Below are 9,234 nucleotides of genomic sequence, written 5' to 3'. Positions count from 1 at the left end.
TTCAGAGCTGCTGCTAAGATCTTCAGGAAGGAGAGCAGTATTGTACCCATTTTTAGATGGTTTTTAAAGTTGCCAGTGCTTGGCTGTCTTAAACATCTGAGTTCCTAGAACTTTGAATGAGATCAAATCTATGAGTGAAGTGATGATGGTGCAGACCAACTTCTGATTCCAGTGATCCAAGAATCTGCACTACTACTTTTACCTTCTGAATAAGGCATGGATGTGATGGTATGCACAGTAATACTGATGTGCTATGGTTTTTGAATGCTGGCAGTCTTTCTTTGTCCCATTCCTAAAGCGTGGGCATTATTTGCCTTAACCTTGTTCAGTAGGGACATTATTCTATATTCTTACATGAAGTGAAAAGCACTCTTTTTCCATACCTTCACACAACAGCATTAAAACAAGGCCTAAGTAGTACAACCAATATTCAAAGATGCAAAGCAAAGATGCTCTACCTTTTAAGTTTACCATACAAAATTCATACCTTGTTCTAATTTGATCTCAAGAAGAAAGGGTGTTCTCCAAATACTCCTTCAGCTCTTCCTCACAGCTCACCGTTTTCCTTTTTTCTAAGATTGTATCCAGATCACTTTCATCATCTAAGGCCACATTAAAAAGCTAGTAAAAATGGTTTCGTAGATACTAAAATCTCCCCAACTATTTAGGATTCAAGGAAGTTAATTGTGCACATATCTTCTACACCCAGAAGAGAAAGCTACCTCAGCAAAACTCATCGCCTATGAAAATCTTCCTAGATAATGAACACCTCTGACACTGCCACCCCAAGTTGGTGTTCTGAAACAATGAGAACCTCACATCCAATCAAACTCTAGACCTGCACAAGATCTCGTCATAGCAACTTGCAGCCACTTTCTACAGAAAGCAGCAGTGATCTCTATCACTGTTGCCATACCAACAATAAGACAGGACTGTCCATTCAGCATGAATCAAGCAGTTAGCAAAAATGCACCTGACAGAATGAAACTGAAGAGTAGAAATTCCCATCTAAAAGTCAAAGATTACATTTTTAATTTTATAGCAGGTATTTTGAATTTCAGAGGGCTCTTTGCATTAAGAAGTCCTGTCTTTATAGCACACCCTTGTTTTTATGTTTCTACCTGGATTATGGCCATTTAGCCGTCTCCTTCAAATCACTCCAAAGAAAAACATTCAAGTGGACAAGTTCTTTCTAAACTGCTGGAAGGTGAAATGAATGAGTAAGAGGATATGTAACATGATAAAAGGCTGCCTGGAATTTTACGACTGGTATCCAACATGGTGCCTTCTATCTGGAGAGTAAAAAAAAATCAGTCTCCAAGTAAACTGGTAAGAATGCGGATTCTCAAAACTTCTGTTTATTCTGGCACCATAAAGCACCAAATCACATTCTATCATTTATCCCTTTAGAAACAACTGCCCGACTTTTTTTATGTATAGAAAAGATTGGAAGACATTTGGGAGATCATGTCCAGCTATTCCTAAAGTCTGATCTTAAGCAGACTGGGCCATACGTCATTCATCGCTATCCTATGTATTTCAGATAGAAATGATCATAAAAATACAATCTATTTCTATTACAAATAATAAACACAAGAATTATGAACACTTCCACATGAAACTCTTCCACACCAAACTGTTTCTCTGGAGTGTTTTGTCACACTATGGACCTCTTTCTAAGGTGACATCAATAGCCTACCACGCAGAAGGCATTGCAGGTGGGAGCACAGGAAGAACAGACTAATCCCAAGGAGTGATGAAGATATATGTCATCAAATAAAAGAAACGTACATCCACGTGCTCCACTTCTTCTTCAAACCTACATTTTAGTTTCTCAGTCATCTGAAGCATGTTGGAGTGCACAACTTCAGCATCTTCTGCTGTGCAAATGTTCATATCTAACAGGGTCATCTGAAGGAAAAGAAGAACAAATTATTGACATGCACAGAAGAAATACTGTGTGGCTTTCAGAGAGCCTGGCTAAACGTAGTGTTTCTTTTCTTGTGATGGACAGAGATAGATTCAGCCTCCTACATGCCATATTAGATTAGTAAACAATACCATCTGGTTGGACACAAAGGGAGAAATTGAGGCAGAGGTGGAATTTCTTTCCCAAGAGAAGACAGATTTAGCACAAGGGCTGAGGCGCCTTGCATCGTCCACATTCATGTAGGACAGCACTCCCTTCATTACTGGCATTTGTTACGGCTTTTCCACATTTCAAGTACAAACACCAACTACTACCAACCAAAGGGATGGCTTACTTTTTGAAGAGAGTAAGGCGGAAGTTAAAAAGGAATTCCACTTGTTATCTCAATGTCTGGTGCATCCTCAGACGCATTTTACTCTAATGACACATTGGACCACGGCTATCACAGCCAAAAGCTGTGGCACTCAACTTGCACATCTGCCCTTTCTCCTGACATTTGCCCTCGACCAGCTCATACTGGATGCTCATTTTCTCCACGCACTCCACATTAGGGCTGTCTGAATGATACGGAACAGACCACAGTCAAAATTCCCATCTTTCACAGTGCAGTGTGACATGGAAACATGACAGAGGCCATGTGCTGAATCTCAGCACACGGAACAGATGCCAGCAGTGCCTACAGACACCAGACACTACCAGCCAAAGAAATCAAGACATTTTCATACACAGCTGTTTATCATTATGCTTCAAAGTAGCAAGGTACTTACAATCGCTACCAACTTCTTTGCTATCATACAGGCTACAAACATCCCAACAGGATGTGCTCTGGAGCAAGAGAAGGCAGACACAGAGCGGGAAGGCATGCTGCAAGGACACAGAGAAAGGAAGTATCTCCAATACTTCCCTTCTTCTTCTCCAAGAGTTAAAAAGGAGTATTTTTGTATGATTGAGAAGGGATCCATGTCAAAATTAACTTTTGATTTCCCCCAGATTCATTCTAACCGAGCCAGTTCCTGCTAGATCTCCCCATGTACTGGCCAAAGGAAAGCCATGCCACAGGCAGCTTCTTTGGCTCTTACTGCCACCTCCAAGCAACTGAGAAGGTATGTGGCAACACACGGAACAAAGAATAGAGCAAACATGCACTCTCAAAGCAACTGTCTGCCTCATCGTTGCCCGGGAGAAAAGAAAATATTGCTTGAATTCCAGACTGTTCTTAGGATTTCCCGACCTACCTAGACTTTTGTTTCAATTCTCCAGAGTTCTGCACCATTCGTTTCCATCAGATTTGGCATGTGTTGGAGGCAACAAGGTGCTATCAAAGTAGGAAACAAGAGTCAGGTATCCTAAAATACAAACCAGTCAGTACTTCAAATATAAAATTATGAATCTGAATATCCATACTACTGGGCTTTCTTTTATTTACAGCCATCTTGGCAATGAAAATAAACCTGAGATTGTTGTTGTTCAAGGCCAACTGTTTACTGCCCGATAAGGAACTAACTGTCATCTACCTCGTTCCTACATCCACCGTAAAAAACCTCCCTGTAATGATCGTAATGCATTGCACCCACACCAATGTGTCTTGTGTTCAGGATGGATATTCAAACGTAGCAACGTTAGATTTCTATCCAGACTCCTCTCTTAAATTATTCCGCAAATAAAATCCCACGCCATGGAGAAAAAATGCCTTGACAAAAGCACCAACTTCTAGCTCTCCACCCATCTTTGCCCATTTCTACTATGTTTCAAGATTTGTTTCTGCATTCCTCCATTTTTAGAGCCTGATCACCACCTATTAAGTGTAGCTGGGGCACTGAAAATCAAGAATGCATTTTTTCCATTCAAAAGGGCTGTACAGAAATAGATGTAGACCCTGCCTTACTGCTGCATTTAGCAATCACACATTGACAGGAAGCAAAGTGCATTTTGTAGCCAAGTCCTTCATTAACTCCAGCAACAATTGTTTTCCTTCATGCTATACCCTCTTTTGCCATACCCGATATATTGCAAAACCTTCAGTCTCTCTTCACTAAGTACCATCTGCTCCTTTATCAACTTTTCCATTTCCATATTCACAGTTGGGGGATTCTGTATTTCTTCACTTGCCATAAATTCTCTGCAGGATGGAAAGTAGATATGTAGAATGGAATCACATGATATATGTGATATCATACGTGGATTATGTAGAAAGAAAAAATGATCAAGTATTACTTTGATAGAAACCAAAAGTGAACGCTAGCCACTTTGTGTTGCTCATTGTCCAAAAGAAGACTGACAAATTTCTGACCTGAAACTCTGAACTACACACTTCTTTTGCATGAGCTTCCAGTCCTTGACTCTCCCTTGCCATTTCAGTTGATGCCATTTTTCTTTCTCAAGCTCTGATTTCATTCGATTCAAGAGTAGCTTGGCAGTTGCCCTCTCATTATCCAGCAGTGCTCTCTTTATATTCTTTGTATTAAAAAATAAAACCAGAAGTAGAAGCAGCATACAACAGGCAAAAACAAACCAAAAATTGTCTCTTCTACAGAAAATGAGGGGAGAAAAGAACACAAATGATAACCAATACCCTGCCAAGTAGAAATTTCTTCTATATTTCCGTGATTGATAGGCAGAAAAAATGAATTTCATCTGGGGAAAGAAAGACATTCTAGGAATATTCAGACTGCTATCTTGCCCCAGGTAAAACATTTACCATGGCCTTAGCGTTAATGAGCTTGTGAACATCAGCTGCCAAGAGGAAGGACATTTCCTCCAGTTTCACACAATACTTGGTCAGTACATCTGCTATCTGTGCAATCAAAGAATACAGAAAAGTAACAACAATGAAAAGCAGAACTCAAATATCAATTTCCCAAGTTAAAATCTACATGAACAAGACAATTTTTCCATTCAAGTGAATTCGATTTAATTAATTCATTAACTACATAAGTATCATTCTCACGTTCAAGAACAGAATTCAAAGAATCAACGTTGCTTCTTCTGAGACATTGAAGCCTGAGTAGATCCCAACTTCAAATCTAGTAGGACGCCATGAAAGCAATACCTGCTACATTTAGTACATGTAAACTACAAAGACATCTAGAACAGCTCTAAAAGATGAACAAACCCATGAACTTTGAAGGAGACGCTAGCAAGAAATGTGGAAATAGGCTTTATCTGCCCAGTGCTTTTCCCAAAAGCACGGGCACTCCTTGGCGTCAGTGAGAGTCTCTGTCTCATTATTCAGCAGCTGGCTTAGGGTAAAAAAGGATGCATGCAATCACTTCATTCCTGTTCATGACATAAACTTACTGCATCATCATGGAAGCCATTTACTTGGAAATATAGCCTAAAAAATAGGTGTCAGACTGGGTACATATCTAGATTGCTATGAGCAAAACCAATTTCTTTTTAACAGGAAAGCCATACAACATGCCTGCCATGGCAAATATTAGTCTACTAGCCCTGCACTTCAACGGGCAGTGAGCAGTTCATGACACCAAATTTACGTTTGGCAAGGAGACAGTCTATTTATTACAAGCCCCTAGTTCTAGAACCAAGAATTCAGGAGTTGCTCATTCCCAATGAAAATCGGTCCATTTCATACCTTTGGGGTTTTATGCTTCTGTTCTTTACCTGTCTTGAGTGTGGCTTTCTTGTGAAGTCACTGATGGGTGTTTTTCCAACACATTTCTGCTGATTACACGGTAATTGCATGGCATCAGCAGACATCTCTGAATGTCTCTTGAAAGTATGTATGCTTTTTACTCTTCCTAGAGGACCTTGTCTTCTTCTTTCCTTCACCCAAAAGGTGGGCTAAGTGAGCCTTCAAAGAACCATCATCTCAACAATTAGAATTCTTTCAAACCTACTGAATGGAGAACAGCGACAAAAAAATTTTAAAAAGACTAGTACGTGAAAGACAGCAGAAGAGAAAGGTAAAATTATGAATCCTACATGCCACATGCATAACTCTCTTCATTCAAGGCTATTTTCAAAATGAGAAAAAAAATCATCTTTTCCTCAGAGAGGAAAAGTGGAGTAACTGGATTGTGTTGCCTTGCCTACAGTTACCAGAAAAGTCAACAGCAGAGTTGAAAACTCCTGAAGCTGGCTAACCACACCTCTAAATGTTTTACTACTGTGTTATGATTCTGTCTTCAGTTAATAGAACCTGATATACAACAAAGAGATGGGAGCACATGGAGATGCATTGGAGAGCCTACGCTGGAGGTAACACATTCGTTTTTTACTCAAACAAATCCAAATTAGAAACGTTGAAAATGACCTGGGGCCATTTCAACAGCCAGCAAACTAACACAACCAACCTTTGGCTTTTATTCAATCCTTTGTTTGTTTTACCTGGACCTTGAAGATCTGTCTGCAGCCTTCCTCTCTGCAAATATATCACACTCGTCCTATTGAGAACCCATGGCTCATCACAGCTGCTTCGCCACGCCTGCTTCCAGAAGAACTGGCAACTACAAGCTGGGAGCCAAGAGATACAACACTTCACTTGGAAAAGGGCCTTCCATGAATCCTAGAATCCCAGAATGGTTTGGACTGGAAGCGACCTTAGAGACAGATACTCTTCTTCCCACATCCTGACATGGGCAGGGACACTTTTCCACTAGTCCAGGTTGCTCCATGTCCGCTCCAGCCTGGCCCTGGACACTTCCTGCCATGGGGCTCCCACACAGCCTCTTTGAGCAACATGTGCCAGGCCTCAGCACACACACAAGGAAGAATTCCTTTCCAATATCCCAGCTACCCCAGCCCTCTTGCAGTTTGAAGCTATTCCCCCTTGTCTTGCGAGTCCAGACCCTTTTCCAAAGTCCCTCCCCAGCTATCTTGGAGCCCCAGCAGGCACTGCAAGGGGCTCGAAGGTCTCCCTGGAGCCTTCTGTTCTCCAGACTGGACACCCTTAGCTCTCCCAGACCGTCCTAGAGCAAAGGAGCTCCACCTTTCAAAGCACCTTAGCAGCCTCCTACCCGTGAAACTCGATGCCACCACTGGCCTTCCGGGCCCTACGGATATCGCTTCCGGTGCCGCTCGGGGTCACTCCCGGCTCTCTCCCTGCCCCCCATGGGGCCCTCTGGCGATGCCACTCGGACACCACTCCTGCCGCTGTCAGAACAACAGGGGGTGGGGGACCAGCCCAGCCTCATCCACAATCCACAGTGTCCTCGGTGGCTGCTGCGGGCTCATGGCAGCCCACACACCCGGAAGCAGAGCTCCAAACACAGAGGATCATAGCCCCACATTTGTGTTCGTCTCTGCACAAGGCAGGCCAAACTTGCTATGCCGTGACTTTTCAGTTCAGCACGAGAATGAGAATACACCTGCGCCATGGGGGAGGAAACCTCTAAAGACTCCCTCATACATGGTCGCTCAACTTAATGTCTAGGCACATGCCATTCCTGAGGCTACGCTAAAGCCTTTTTTACCTTGCGGGTAAGAAATGCCATTGTTCCGGTGTGCAGCTAAAGGCGCAGCACAGGCAGGCCAGGGCAAAAGCTGGGGCAGTGCCCTTCCTCACACCTTCGCTGTGCTGTACTCCATGCAGCTAGAGCAAAGGGAGAAGGACGCGAGGAAGAAGAAGGCATTCTTAAAGTAGCCCTCTGTCAGAAGCCCTGAAAGGGCGCATAACACACGGTGTCTTGCTGCCCTCCATTCTACATACTGGCAGCTCCCTCTGCCGACTTGCAAAAGTTGCTACCAGACAGAGGCGGCCAGATTGAAGAGGCAGTGCCTAGGTTCACCTTCTACTTATTGCACGTAAGCCACGTCCAGCTGCTCGCTGCACTCGGTATTTACCTTCTCCGCGGCACTTACCGTGGTGCTGTGTGCAACTCGGCGCCTAGAAGTGACTGCCAATGTTTCCACAGCGGGCTGCAAGGGAACCAAGGAGCAGCACAAGCAGCAGTGCTTCAGTTTGCTCCTTCCGACTGCTAAGGGCACTTGGGAAGGCAAGGGAAAGGCAGCCAACTTCCTCTCCTAGTAGCCTGTAATGTGGTGCACACAAGCACGGGACTTGTGCGGCTTTGTTCTCCACCCTCGCCCATGCCTGGCGCTGCTTTCACTTGCCGGCGGCCAGAAGCCGCTGCAGGGGCGTCCCACAGCCAGCAGTGTGCCGGCAGCCAAGCACTCGAGAACGCTGCTTCTGCCCAAGTCTGCCTAGGGCGTGCACCTTTGTTCTCAGAGCTCCGTGCAACAGTCTGCCTCTCTCGCACTTCGAATGGAAAACGAAAGCTTTTCGCCTACGCCCTTCACAGAGATCAGTTGCCAGGACGAGAATGTCTTGTGGCCGGAGCTCGCCCCCGCCGCGAGGAAGCTGCTATTAGCACCGCATTGCAGGGGCAATTCTCGCTCCTTGACTAGGTGCTCAGCGCTCTCCGAATTCGCTGCTAGCTCCACGGTCGTTCTCAGCTACAAGTAGCAACGCACACAGTACATAGAGCTTCGCAAGGACCGAAGACCTGGAGGGACATATCTCACAGGAAAACGTGCCAGGACAGACACGTGTTCTACATTGTCCCTTCTCGTAATCCACTTTGTGCTTCTGATGCTTCTGCTGTTAGGAATCGTTCCTTGAAAGCCGAGTGGGAAGGGAATTGGCAAATTCTCAATTCTCAATGCCCAGAATATCGTTTTTCCATGGGTTTTTTGGAAGCAAAGTAAAGGATTCCAATATCCCCATGCCTGGAAGGCTGTTATTCCATTGGAATTTGAGAGCAGAACTGGAGGATTCCAAACTCCCAATGCCGAGAGTGCTGCAATTCCATGGTTTTGCTGGGAAGTGAATAGTGCAACTGACAGATACCATATCCCCAACACCATGAATGCTGTTTTTCTGAGGTTGGTGTGAGAGTTTAAATGAGCATATGGATGTTTCGAAAATCCCCAAACGCGGAATGCAGCAATTCTTTGGGAATTTGGAAGGGGAAGTGGAGGATTCTAAATTCTCCACACGCAAAGTGTCATTACTTCATTATGGTTTGATTGGAATTTGAGAGAGGAACTGGAGCATTCGAAATCCCCAACACAATAAAATGGTTATTCCATGGGAATTTGGAAGGGGAACATCAGGATTCTACATTTCCAATGCCTGGAATGCTGTTATTCCCTAAACTTTTGTGAGGGAAACAGCCAGATTCCAAATACTCAGCTCCCAGAATGCTGTTATTCCATGATAATTTGGGTGGAGAACTGGATGAAACTCAATTCCCCATACCTGGGTATGTGTTATTCCATGGGAAGATGGGAGGTCGTACAGATGATTGGAAATTCCTGATAGCTGGAAGGCCGTTACTCTATGG

Source organism: Sturnus vulgaris, unplaced genomic scaffold (assembly GCF_052056855.1).
Source record: "Sturnus vulgaris isolate bStuVul1 unplaced genomic scaffold, bStuVul1.hap1 Scaffold_202, whole genome shotgun sequence".
Classification (NCBI taxonomy): Eukaryota; Metazoa; Chordata; class Aves; order Passeriformes; family Sturnidae; genus Sturnus; species Sturnus vulgaris.
Note: the sequence above shows the minus strand (reverse complement) of the source record.